Here is a 15,123-nt window from a genome sequence, read left to right as displayed (position 1 = left end):
CTCCCGTTGTTGTGCTCCTCATTTCCTTTTCCTTCTCACCTTCGGAAACTTGTATTTGAGGAGTCATGACGTTTGTTGCCCGCACCGGAACCGGCCCGGCGTTCCCTCTACCGCTACATTCACAAGCGCCGCTGAGTAGAGAATCAAATACGTGACATTCCTGTAAATGAGTCACATGTGGACAAATGTTTGAGGAGTTTGGAGGGATTCAAGCTACTGGGAACCAGTTCTCAAAAAAGAACCGGTTCTCGATTCCCATCCCTAGTTCTAGTCATTATCCAGATTCTATCCAGATCTTTTATACTTCTCATTTCTAATGGCAGGGTATAGTGTTGGTCTGGTGTTGTGTTTTTTTTTTTTTTTTTGTCGTCATCTTTATGGGTTAACGAGACTGCTACATTGGAATGTCCCAGTTTGAGATCAATAAAGTCTCTCTCTCTCTCTCTCTCTCTCTCTCTCTCTCTCTCTCTCTCTCTCTCTCTCTCTTCACCCTCAGTGACCCCAGTGAGACTAACTGGTGGTGAGAAGTTCAAAGAAGGATAAAAATAACATTAAATGTATAATTTGTGGTGATGTTTTCCTCTTGGTTTCAAAGCTTAACAGGGTAAAGGACATCGAAGGACTTCTTAAAAGTGGGATGGAAGCATTTTTTAATAACTTTTACAGCACTGGCATCACTTGCTCAGCAGCTTCGTGTGGGTTCCCTCGGTCATCCAACCTCACAGAGAACTTTAAACACACTACTGGCCAAAAAAATAAACCTTCACTTTAGGGACCTGAAGTGGGTTCCACAAACCAGCGGACGGATGGCGGTTTATAGGAGCATTAAGTCCAACTTTATTGAGACTATGGCAGACGCAGGACTAGATGAACCTTGAATGGTGGGACACATTACCATTTAAGTCCAAAGTGTTCAGTCCAGACATGATGCACAACAGTATATAAAACACTGGAGCTGGGAACTGTTTTTTTTTTTCACATTCACTTACATCTCATCAGGGAACCAGGGAGTTCTTTATTCGGAACAATTTATGGATTGCATGACTAATACATTACCAGACAAAGGAAAAGGCTATTTTAAATATATTTATGGAGTAGGTAATTACTAAGGCAGGAGTGTCAGACTCATTTCAGTTCAGTTCCACATTCAGCCTAATATGATCTACAGTGGGCCCAACCAGTCAAATAATATAAATAGGATAAGAACTTTTGAGTGAAAAAAGTAATGAAAATGTTTCCATCTATGAATTGTACTTGAATATAACTGAACAAATATGAACAACCTGAAATTCATTAGTAAAATAATGCAACGTTAACAATAATGCCCTTAGTTTATCATTTATACATGTCAATCACAACTGACAGATCACAGTGGATCTACAAATACACCACACATTTAATAACAGGCAGAATATTATTAAAATTACACACACACTGTAAAAAAAAAAAAAAAAAAAATCTGTAATTTAACAGAATTTTCACTGTTTATTTGACAGATTTTTCCTGTATTTTTCAGATACAGGAAAATATCAATGAAATGACAAAAACATACTGTGATTTTTCATGTCAAATGTAAAAAACACAAAAAAACTGAAAGTGAATAACCCAAACATTTCAATTTTTTAAAAGATTTTTTTTCTTTTTTCACAGAAAAATACAGTTAAAATCCACTTTAGACTGAATCCATCTTAGACTGAAATGACCTAAATGATTTTCACATCCTTGATTGTTCATATCTTCAGTGTAATTTCTGCATTTCACAAATTCATCCCAGGGGCTGGACTGGACCCTTTGGTGGGCTGGATTTCCCCCTGCATGTTTGTCACCTGTGTACTAAGGTATAACACCTTTTTAAAACCACCCTAAAGAATCCAACAGCAGCATCCACTGAAACTAAAAGTGCAGTGGGAACAGCGTGTTCTGGAGGTAAACTACAGTATGTCTAAATGTATGAAAACACATGGAGCCGCTTTATGTTAGTCATAACAGTACAATATAAAAACAGCAGCACAAATGAGCACAGAGGCATGAATAAATAGACCTGACGAGAGTGTAGGTGTTAAGAAACTTCAGACAAGTCCAGCTTGTTACTTGTAGAACCATAAGACATTTTATGCATGTGTTTTACGGGAACGCATTTACAATGGGTGACATTACTGTAGAGGAATTTAGTTGTTGGAGGAGTGCAACCGATTGAAATTTAAGAGCAAAAGAGGTCTTTAGAACACCACCGATAGCCTGGTAAATACAGCAGGCATAAAGATACAGTTCATACAGAACAAATGTAAAGTAATGTAAGGCTCCCAAGTGAAAGTAATTTATGGTGAAGAAATGTAAGGTTTAACAGTGGAATAAATTACAGTGAATAAGTTCATTCATGTATTTGTTAAAAACACTGACAGTGTTTACCCAATTAACCATATGTATTTATGTTTGCAGAATTATTATTGACACATTTTCCCTCTGGTATCCCATCGACTGAGGCCCTTACTGAGCACCAAGTGTGCCTTTTTGGCACACTTGTGGAATAATGTCAAAAATTTTTTTTCATCGTTTGTTTTTAATTCTTTTACACTTTTTTATTTCATCAACTTGAGCCGTAAATAAAAACCAAATACTCAATAATTGTCACATTTTTTAACCCTTTAAAGGCCGTGTTTGTAATGGAAACAAACCATTTTTTTATGCAAAAAAACACCAAAAAATTTATTTTTCCAATATACGCCATAAAAAGTGGATCACATATTATTTGATTTTTTCATCCTGGCATATGTCAGTGATTAACTCCAACACTGGTTAATTTGCATTATTATTTTTGCCGCTAGGTCAAATGTTCAAAAATACTAGCATCTGTCACCAAGTGTGCGTAAAATGCACACCTATAAATCCAACTATTAAATATTATACATTGATTTATTTTTCTGCTCTAATTAGATTTTATTTTTGTAAATCCAGCTCAGTCCTAATCATACAGATCAAATGTTAGAAATAGTGCGTTTTATGCACACTTGGCAGACAGATGCTAGTCTGGTCATTTTCTTCTGTTTACAATGTGCACATTTGAGTTGGTGGACAGAATTTTAAAGATCATGCACAAATGAACAACTTTTGAATTCTAACCTGATTTAAATTGTGAAAAATAATATGAAGTTTTTTAACATGAAGTGCAAAGTGTGCGTAAAAGGCACACCTGGATACTAGAGGGTTAAATATTCTCATTTGTAGTATATAAACAGCTAAAAATAATCTGTTGAATGTGCCTTTGTAAATCACTTCCATTTCCCGCTCTAAGTGCTGTTAGCTCCTGATTGGTTAGTTCAGTCATGTGAGGATATGGGACAGGAAATGTTGTGGCGGTAGTCGCCATGTGTGAAAAGTAAGCACAGTTTAAGATGAACTCCGTCTCCATCCTGCTGTCTTCTTTTTTAAAGAATGAACCGATAACCACCAACAAACCCTCACATTAAGGTAATATAGGCCACCGTCACACTGACCTTTGACCTCTGTAATATTTGACCCCATGTTTGGGATCATCTGTGAAGTGTACTCTACTCTTCTCTCTCCATTCAATATTTTTAATTGGATATTGATTGTTTAAACATCAGTAATATGTATGAAGCATCACGTCCTGTTCAGTGGCAGCTGCTGGTCTTTAACCCTGTAAAGTCTGAACCATTAAATCACTGACAGAAAATTCCAGTTCTTTGAAACTGGAGCCTTTATTGATTTATTTACGATTTTTTTTTTTTTTCAAATATCATTTTCCATGTCTGAGTTTCAATTTGTATCATATTTGATACTTCGGGTCTCAATGCCCAAATATTATAATTTTTGAACAAACAAAACATAATAAAACACAAAAATGTCAAACAAATCGGTAATTCCTTTTCAAAATTGCCAAAGTTCTTCCTCCTTTCTCATTAATGTCAGTCCTGTAGTGTCACTAAAGGCCTCTGGTAAATGAACTCCTCCCCCTGGTGGATTATCTGTGTATTGCATGTATCTAATTGTATACATCAGGTTTTTCAAGAAAAAAATATCCCACTGATCATATAGAGGGCGTCAAAACTCATGTATCAAATATGATACATTTGGCGTTACAGGGTTAAAAACAGGGGAAGCTCATCTTACGGCTCCATCATAAAACTTGTCATATTATAGCAAAGCAATTAAAAATGAAAGGACTGTTTAATTGCAGCTGTTATGCTTCATCTGTACTGTAAAACCACAACAACCACACTTACAGGTGTATGACCTGACCCTTTTTTCTTCAGCTGATTAGTCTCCATGGCTCTGCTAGTTTAGGATTTTTCATTCTAGTTTATTTAGTTTGGACTTTTTTTCTCTAATTCAGTTCGTTTTAATTAGTTTTTAGAGCAGGTTTGATCGTTTTTATTAGTTTTCATTATTTTCTAAATGCTCAGTTGTAGTTTAGTTGTAGTTCAGTTGTAGTTCAGTTGTAGTTTAGTTGTAGTTCAGTTGTAGTTCAGTTGTAGTTTAGTTGTAGTTCAGTTGTAGTTCAGTTGTAGTTTAGTTTTAGTTTAGTTGTAGTTTAGTTGTAGTTCAGTTGTAGTTCAGTTTTAGTTCAGTTGTAGTTTAGTTGTAGTTCAGTTTTAGTTTAGCTGTAGTTCAGTTGTAGTTCAGTTGTAGTTTAGTTTTAGTTTAGTTGTAGTTTAGTTGTAGTTTAGTTGTAGTTCAGTTGTAGTTTAGTTCAGTTGTAGTTCAGTTGTAGTTTAGTTTAGTTTAGTTTAGTTGTAGTTCAGTTATAGTTCAGTTGTAGTTCAGCTGTAGTTCAGTTGTAGTTCAGTTGTAGTTCAGTTTAGTTGTAGTTTAGTTTAGTTTAGTTGTAGTTTAGTTGTAGTTCAGTTGTAGTTCAGTTATAGTTCAGTTGTAGTTCAGTTGTAGTTCAGTTGTAGTTTAGTTTAGTTTAGTTGTAGTTCAGTTGTAGTTCAGTTGTAGTTCAGTTGTAGTTTAGTTTAGTGTGTTTAGTTTAGTTTAGTTGTAGTTCAGTTGTAGTTCAGTTGTAGTTCAGTTGTAGTTTAGTTGTAGTTTAGTTGTAGTTCAGTTGTAGTTCAGTTGTAGTTCAGTTTAGTTGTAGTTTAGTTTAGTTGTAGTTTAGTTGTAGTTCAGTTGTAGTTCAGTTGTAGTTTTAGTTTAGTTGTAGTTCAGTTGTAGTTCAGTTGTAGTTCAGTTGTAGTTCAGTTGTAGTTTAGTTGTAGTTCAGTTGTAGTTTAGTTGTAGTTCAGTTGTAGTTCAGTTGTAGTTCAGTGGTCTCTTTTCTCTTCTTCTCTGTGCTCCTATTCAAATCAATCCCAGACAGGACTCTGCTGCTTTAGTCTCCATGTTTCCAGGTAGAGTGGGGACCAGAAGACGACTGGAAACCACAAGTGAACACAAGTGACGGAGCAAAAAGTGTCGTATGGAGACAGCACAGAAAACTGAGAGAGACAAAGAAATCCATTTAACATCAATCTGACATTGACAAAGACCAAAACCAAGGGAATTTGATCCAGAATTTGTATCTGTTTTAGTTAGTTTAGTAAACACACAATACAGTTTCAGTTAGGTATCAGTTTTTTCTTTTAATTCTAGTTTTTATTTATTTCAGTTAATGAAAATGTTTTTTTTCAATTCTAGTTTTGGTCATTTCGTTAGTTTTCGTTAACGATAAGAACCTCGGTAGTCACAGCCCTTTGCCAAACCTCCTCTCGTCCTCTGATATCCACATGGGACTGAGCTCATACCTGCTCCGATGTCAGTATGTTTCAACATCGCCGTCAGTCAAAACGGGCTCAGCCTTTCAGACCAGTACCTACTGATTCCAACAGTTCATTCATCCAACATCCAAAGTCCAGCATCCTGGCCCAGAAGTGCAGTTTTTAGTTGCAAAACAGGTTCCATGGGTGCAAAGCATGTCGGCTAATACTGGCACTTACTGTCATACCCACCATGTGCATCTGCAAAAGAGCCTTTCACCACAAATCTCTGTTCTATAAATATAAGTAAAGGTTTTATAAACTTAGGACAGAAATGTGTGGCTGCTTTACAAACCACTCTGTAGAGCAGGGTTCTCAAACTCATGTTCTTTCAGGTTCCACATTCAGCCTAATTTGACCTCCAGTGGGCCGGACCCGTCAAATAAGAACAGAATAACTGATAAATAATGACAACTCCAAGTTTTTATATGCAAAAATAATATTAAATTATGAAAACATTACATTTTACAAAGTATCCAAACAAAAAAAGGATGTGAATAACCTGAAAAAACCTGAAATTTCTGAAGAAAATAAGAACTAAGAATAATAATAAGAAAAATCTGATCAATATTCTGCCTCAACTTATGATTAACCCTTTCACACTGAATTATGAAACCTTCATCAAGGTTTTTTGTCTAAAGTGTTTTTATTCCTCCTTAGGCATGAAAAACAAGGTGATCGAGTTCTTTTTTTAATGTAGTTACAAAATGTCCACTCAACTACACCATGCATTTAATTTTTGAAGCACAGAAGCATGTATTTAAAACCTAATAGGGTCCAAACAGTCATGTCCCGTCACAACGCTTTCCAACTTTAATTCATCACCATTCCAACATTTATTTCAATATAAAGTAGCTCCTTGTTTTGGATCATCCATCATGGTCCAACTGAAGCAAAAAAGAATTTAAAAGTAAAAATGTGGGTCATTTAGCAACACTGATCTGTCAAACTGTCTCTAAAATGTCCTGTCAGAGAGATTTCAAATACCGTGTTTTGACCCGATAGCAGAAAGTAACATGAAAAGAACGACATTAAAACATTTTTAATGCTGCTGATGTGATGTTTCTCACATTTGAACATATTCTAATACTAGTTATTACTCACTTCATGGAGTTAATAAGCAAAACACAAAACTTTTTCTTTGAAAAAAATGAAACAAAAAAAACCCCTGGTAATTACAGTCTAACAATTAACAGTTGATTTCCGCTCAAACCTGTTTGTGCAGATCAGGTTTATCTAGAACAGCACAGTTTCCAGTACTGGTCTGAAGGTCAGTGGATTATTATGGGATGAAGCATTAGTGTCCACTGTGTTGGCTGATCTGGAACTGAAACAACCAAACATGAATATACAAGAGAACAGCTGGAGAAGAACTGTCCACTGGAGTGACCACTGGAGTGACCACTGTGCATGAAAGGGTTAACACATGTGCATTACAGATCAGATTTACCAAGACACAAAACAGGCAGAATATTGTTAAAATTGCTCTTATTTTCTTTAGACCAGTGGTTTCCAACCTTTTTGGCTCGTGACCCCATTTAACATCATAAATTCCTGGTGACCCCAGACATTCAAAACAGACTTTTTTTTTTGTTTTGCTAAAATTAATTTGTTTCTGATCATATATAATTTGCAACAATACTATGCTGCAAATAACATTAAAGTTGAGCACATTTAGTCTATAATGTCTGTTATTGTGGACATTTAGTCTATATAATGTCTATTATTGTGGACATTTAGTCTGTATAATGTCTGTTATTGTGGACATTTAGTCTGTATAATGTCTATATTGTGGACATTTAGTCTATATAATGTCTATTATGTGGACATTTAGTCTGTATAATGTCTATTATTGTGGACATTTAGCTCATATATGTCTATTATTGTGGACTTAGTCTATATAATGTCTCTTATTGTGACAGAGGCAGTAAATCCAGGTGTAGATTAAAGGCTCAGGATCTGTCCAGTCAGTCCAGCTGGGATTTACAAGGAGGACAATTAATACTGAACAAACAAGAACTGAAACTATGAATTATGAAAGAGCTGCAGCATCTGAAACTGACCACAGTGAACATGTGACACAAACAGAACCACAGTGCTGCAGTTTCACAACACAGTTTGTCTGATATGGACTGGGATTGGCTCTGTCAACTCAACATATATGTATTTTTATTCGTAAGTTTTATTTTTATTAATTACTAAAAATTCCAGGCGACCCCATGTGGGGTCTCGACCCCAAGGTTGAAAAACCTGGGCCAAAACTGGAGTGCAGTTGTTGCTGCTGAGGGTGGAACAACCAGTTATTAGGTTCAAGGGGTTTCACAGAGGACTAAGTATGTTTAATTATCTTTTTCCCCTCATTAAAGGAAATTATCATTTAAAAACATTTTTTTCCTGAGGTCACCTTTGTTTAATATTATGATTTGTATGTAATCTGAAAGAATGATTTATGTATTTATATATTTATGTATTTATTTACATTTATTTATTTATTTTTATTTTATTTTATTTTATTTTATTTTTAATTTAATTTAATTTAATTATTTAATTTAATTTAATTTTTAATTATTTTATTAATTTATTTATTTTTTCTTTAAATGTTTTCAGCACCAAAAGGCAGCCAGACTACCATTCTGCTGTTAGGATGCTGGACAAGACAAGTTAAAAAACAAAGAAAAAAAGAAAAAAAAAAAAAAAGAAAGAAAAAGAACAATGATTTAAATGTGACAAATATGCAAATAAACAAATAAATAAATAAATAAATAAATAAATCAGAAGAGGGTTCATATTTTTTCACAACACTATCAATTAACTTTATGTCGTTAGTGTATCTGTGTTTGAAACAGTTTTTTATGGGTTAAATGAATGAATAAAGGATCAAATTAAAGTAGAAAATACTGCTGAAGGTTAAAGTCAGACTTGTGCTGCTGACTGTCTCACATGTGTGGCAGCAGAAGAATCTAAACTGAACCTGAGTCCAAACAGCAGCGCTTTCCACTGAGTGGAACAGTGAACACACTTTACCTGCAGGCCTTCAGAAAACAGAAGGAAAGTGTGTCCCATTCAGCGCTCACCCACTGCACTAACTGCTCACCCATTTCCAAACATCTGTAACAATTAGTGTGTTTTTGGAGTTCTATGTGTGTTCAGATGACTGTAAGGATGAGCAGAGTGGAAAAACAGGACACTGGAGTCTTCAGGGCCAAACTGTGACGACTACCAACGTTTGTTCTGTGAGTTTTCAACAACCCAAAAACTGTGAAACTGGTCCCAGAGAATCCTCCTGTTCTGTGTTTGTGTTTTCTAAGTGATCTCACAAAAGGACTAGAACTGAATCCTGTGGGAAATCTGTATTTTTAGAGAGACTGTAGGGAGAGTGGAATGAAAGGTTTATATCATGGTTTCTTTGTTTTCTTTCTTCTGTCCTTTTCATATTTCACCAGATTGTTTTCAGTTGTTAGATGGTAAAAATAACAACGACAGTTTGTTTCTATATAACTTACATTTAAAGCCAATCCATCTCACAGGTCCTGGTAAGATAATATAAGATAAGATAAGATAAGATAAGATAAGATAAGATAAGATAAGATAAGATAAGATAAGTAAGATAAGATAAGAAAAGATAAGATAAGAAAAGATAAGATAAGAAAAGGGAAGATAAGATAAGTTAAGATAAGATAAGAAAAGGGAAGATAAGTTAAGATAAGATAAGAAAAGGGAAGATAAGATAAGTTAAGATAAGATAAGAAAAGGGAAGATAAGATAAAAAAAAAAGATAAGAAAATAAGAAAAGATAAGAAAAGATAAGGTGAGATAAGATAAGATAAGATAAAAGGGAAGATAAGATAAGAAAAGGAAGATAACAAGATAAGAAAGGGAAGATAAGTTAAGATAAGATAAGATAAGATAAGATAAGATAAGATAAGATAAGATAAGATAATATAAGTTAAGATAAGATAAGTTAAGATAAGATAAGATAAGAAAATATAAGATAAGCTAAGCTAAGATAAGATAAGATAAGACTTTACTTATCCCATCATGGGGAATGTCCCAGTTAACATCCCCAACACACAACAGGTAAATGCACAGAACAGGTAGAAAAACAGCGAACAGGTGGAAAAGTGAGACTAAACCACTCTGCACTTACTTTTCTAATTTTCAAATGCAGTTGAGTCTGATAGACACGTCACTGTTCTATCATTTCCATGGGCCGGTTAAAAGGATTGGATGGTGTTTTTCAGTCCTGTCCGTTCCACAGGTGATACATTTTTTTATTTTTTTGTGTTAGAGCATTTAATTAATTAGTTGTAATCAGGGTGTGAAGGGATTTGAAGGAATAGAGTAAAAAAGGCTCCAGGAAAACATCTCCTAGCCCCCGTTAATAAAGTATGGAAAAACAGTTTCTGTCCTCGTTGGATTTTAGAGGATGCTCAAAGGCTCTTTAACTTAAAAGAAGAAATACACGAGGAAAGCTTAAAAAAAACCTGATCTGAGTTCACTGACCTGTCAGCACTGGAATGACTCGAGTCAAACTTGTTTGTGTGACATTCATGCACTTTTGTGATTTTCAGATGTTTTGAAAACGTTTCTGTCAGTAAAACATCATTTAGGGCTGTGTATTAGCAAATCTGGTGATATGATACAAATCACTGGAATCACGATACAATATCACGATGTATCATGATACTGTTGAAAAGACAATTTTTATTGGTTTAATTTTTTTTTTTTTAATTTTTTTTTTTTTTTTAGATTTTTTCCTGGAAGAATTGAATTACACCAGAAATCTGCACAAATACTAAACCATGTTTATCTGATCACAACAAGATCTAATACCATATCACAAAATCTTCCTGTGTTCCAACTGAAATTATCTTTCACAGACATTCCAGTTTCAGATCCTGTTCAAATGTTCAGATTCTATTAGTTCACAACTAACATCAGAACAGATTTGAGTTCAATCCCAACAAAGGAACCAACATCTGCCTCTCAGAAAAACGTGCTTTTAGGAGGATTCAAATAAAAATGATTTAATAAACAGTATTAAATAATAAATAAAATATAAATACAGACAAACAAAACCAAAAATGAACCTCCCCATATCTGCATTTGAATAAACGCCTAAAAATATTGATACAGCACTTTTCAATATCGATACAGTATCATGAAATGAAGTATTGCGATGTATTGCAGAACCCATATTTTCTAACAGCCCTACATAATTTACTGCATTTACTAATTAATTAATCATTCATTCAGTCATTCATTCATTCATTTGTGCATTTATTAAAATGAACTTTTCTTCTACACAACAGGTACAATCTCAACCAATAAAGCAGGCAGGCAAATAAAAAAGTACATAAAGTCATATCTTGGGAAGAAAATAGCAGTTTTGGAAAAGTCTGGAAAAAGTCTGGAATTCTTATTGGATAAAGATCAAACACCCTGAATACTGATAGTTTTCTTAGATGGTTCAACTTCCCCCTGGAGCCAGATCAACTTACACCTTAACAAGGAGCAAGTGGAGTCCCAGGCCACCCACGTCTGCTTCCTGCTTTCATTCGACACGTTTCTAAGGTTTCAGCCGATGCCAGACTGTGCTTCAACTCGTACGCATTCGCTTGATTCCTGTCTCATGTTCCCTGGGCTCATGTCTGCTCCAACAAACACATGTGTTAACACACCTCCACCCTGGAAAGAACATCCTCACAGCATGACACAAGTAGCATTATTTCTTTACTTAACCCTCTGGTTTCCAGGTGTGCCTTTTATGCACACTTTGCACTTCCTGTCAAAAAACCTCATATATTTTTACAATTTTAAGGTTAGAATTCAAAAGTTGTTCATTTTTACATGATCTTTAAATTCTGTCCACCAACTCAAATGTGCACATTGTAAACAAAAGAAAATGACCAGACTAGCATCTGTCTGCCAAGTGTGCAGAAAACGCACTATTTCTAACATTAGAACCACTGTTTTTGATCCAAAGCCATTAAAGCATAAATCCTGCTTTTACTGACATCTGGGCTTCATTCTAAATTAATTTATAACGTTGGTAATGTTGGCGTTAATCATTGACATATGCCGGGAGGCAAAAATTAAATAATATTTAATCCAATTTTATGTAGTATTTGAAAAAAAAAAAAAAACAAGCAAACATATTTTGTGTTTTTTGCATCAAAAAATGTAGTGACATCATGAAGAAAAGATTGTTTAAAAGGTTAAAAAAAATGTAAAATGAATGATTATTTGATCTGTATGATTAGGACTGACCTGGATTTACAAAAACAAATCAAATTAGAGCAGAAAAATAAATCATATATAATATTTAATAGTTTGATTTATAGGTGTGCATTTTACGCACACTTGGTGACAGATGCTAGTATTTTTGAACATTTGACCTAGCGCCAAAATAATAATGCAAATTAACCAGTGTTGGAGTTAATCACTGACATATGCCAGGAAGAAAGAATCTGATAATATGTGATCCACTTTTTATGGAGTATATTGAAAAAAAAAACAAAAAAAAAGTTTGGCACCGCACCTGACCATCCATTCAAGAAAATTCAACATGGCTTCTTTGATTACAACACCGGTGTCAAACATGCGGCCCAGGGGCCAAAACCGGCTACATTGTGAAATGCACAACTGACACTGAAGATGTTAAGGGTTGTAGTTCAGATTCCACATTCAGAGCAATATGATCTAAAGTGGGTCAGACCAGGAAAATACTATCATAATATCCTAGAAATAATGAAAACTGCACTTTTTTTCTTTATTTTTGTGTATAATAAAAGTAAAATTACATGAAATATTCCATTTAAACTATGCTTTTACAACAAAAAAAAAGTGAATAACCTGAACAAATAGAACAAACTGAAATGTCTTAAGAAACGGGAGTGGAATTTTATCAATATTCTGCCTGACACTAATGTTTTGTGTATATGTAATTGTAATTTAAGGAACAATGCACATGTGTAAATGATAAACTAAGGCATAATACACAGCAAAACTGGGAGAGTTGAATCAACTCCCAGAGTTGATTTTAACTCTTTTTCAGAGTTTCTATAGGTCCACACTTGCAAAGTTAAATTCACATTTTCATTGGAGTTAATTATTTAACACTATGCCAGAGTTGCCTTTTAACTCAGAAACCTGAGTTAACTTAACACTGACTGATTAACTCCCAACACTAGAGTTCATAAATGGACTGAACTTATATAGTGCATTTTCTACACCTTCATGGTGCCCAAAGCGCTTTATACACACACACACACACACCACACACACACACACCACACACACACACACACACACACACACACACACACACACACAGACAGGATTTGAACCTCCAACCCTTTGGTCCTTGGACGACCCGCTGTACCAGCTGAGCCACAGCTGCCCTCAGAGTCTGACCCACCTGAGTTAAATGAACCCATATGGATTTATCATTGACACTGTCAGAGTTTGTCCTTTAAGAGTTAAAGAGTTAAATTAACACCATGAAAGGAACAAAAAACACTCATTTGAGTGAATTTTCACTCTGACAGTAGTGTTAATTTGAATCATAAAAAAGTGACTCCATTGAAAATGAGTTCAAACTCAATGTGAACAGGATGAGTCAAAGAAAGCTGATGCATTTTTTAGAACGTTTCTTTTTCCTCTTTTTTCTCTGACACTGACAGTCTGACAGAAACTGCACAGGTTCACCTGGTGTGAAATGCAGGGGCCAGGATAATTAACACTGGAGAGACACAAAACAACACTTCTGCTGAGTTCATTTCCACAGGCTTGACGAACTCTTTTCATTAACCCCAACTCTGAGTGACATTTAACTCACAGTGAGTTCAAACTACACTTTGAGAGTGAAAATGACTCTCAAATATTTAACCCTGACATTTCAACTCTCCAGTTTTTGTTGTGTACATGTTAAAATTGCACTCAAGAGATTTCAGGGTGTTTTTGTTATTCAGGAAACTTTGTAGATGGAAACATTTTCATAATGAAATTGTAGATTTTTCACTGTTCTTATTTTGCTGGTCCGGCCCATTTGAGCTCATCCTGGCCTGAATGTGGAACTGAACTGAAATGAGTTGGACAGCCCTGGATTACAACATTTCCCAAACATTGTTACTGACAAATTGCTTGTGAACTCCTCGACTCTGTTATCATGCAAATCACTTGTCAGGAAAATAAAACTCATCTAACCACTGTTTTAGCAACAACAAAAAAAAGTCCCCTAATAAATGCATTTGGATGAGTCATCACACTTCCATTCAACTATAAAAGGCATAAAGTTGAATCTTTTGTCACAAACAATCATGTTCTCTAAACCACAAATTAAAATGCGCGGTAATTGCATTTGTCATGCATTCTGCACAGAACATTTAGGAGAGTGGTCATAAAAATATTCTCATTCATTCTATGCAGTCAAACTAATAACAAAAAAACAATAAACATGAGCCTTGTCCCTGCACAGAAATCCTCATATAACCAACTGTTCCCACATCAAAGACATCCATTAGACCAGGCCTGTCAAACTCATTTGAATTCACTTCCATATTTAACCCGATTGATCTGCAGTGGGCCAGACCAGTAAAATAATGACTGAATAACCTAAAATAATGACAAATCCAAGTTTTTCTTTTTGTTTAGTACAAAAAACCTAATTAAATTATGCAAATATTTACATTTTATAAAAGATGTGAATAACCTGAAAAAAATGAAATTTCATTTGAAAAATTAGTGCAATTTGAACACTATTCTGCCTGGACTTCTTACTTCTACATGTACATTACACACAGTGTTCCATAAACATTTGGGAACAGGCAGAATATTGTTCAAACTGCACAGTTCAGGTTGTTCATCTGTGTTTTATTTATGTATTTATTTGCATTTTATTGTGAAAGATAGTTTTGTAAATGTTAATATTTTCACAATGTAATGTTATTTTTTTCACTTAAATTTTTTCACATAATTTTTCACAGTAAATGTGTGTTTGTCATTCTTTCTGGTTGATTGTGTTGTTCTGTTGACTGTAGATCCCATTGGTCTGTATGTGGAACCTGAACCAAAAGTATTTGTTCAGCCTGGACTGTTCAGGTTCATTTATGCACTTCATCCTGCAGGGCCGGAATGGAACCTTTAGCGGGGGGGGCCAGATTTGGGCCCCGGGCCGCATGTTTGACACCTGTGCATTAGATATTTTGACTAAATTATTGCTTTTACTCTTAAGGTCAATTCAATAAATATAAGCCATATGCAGTGACTTTTCAGCGGTCAAGAATAGAATACATTTAGAAGTGAAATACATTGTGGCCTCTGTATATTCAAAGGTGATTGACATGTTTGTACTTTTATCATTAAT

The sequence above is a fragment of the Sphaeramia orbicularis genome, chromosome 3 (genome assembly GCF_902148855.1).
Source record: "Sphaeramia orbicularis chromosome 3, fSphaOr1.1, whole genome shotgun sequence".
In the NCBI taxonomy this organism is placed as follows: Eukaryota; Metazoa; Chordata; class Actinopteri; order Kurtiformes; family Apogonidae; genus Sphaeramia; species Sphaeramia orbicularis.
The sequence above is the reverse complement of the archived record's forward strand: the minus strand, read 5'-3'. Positions refer to the sequence as shown.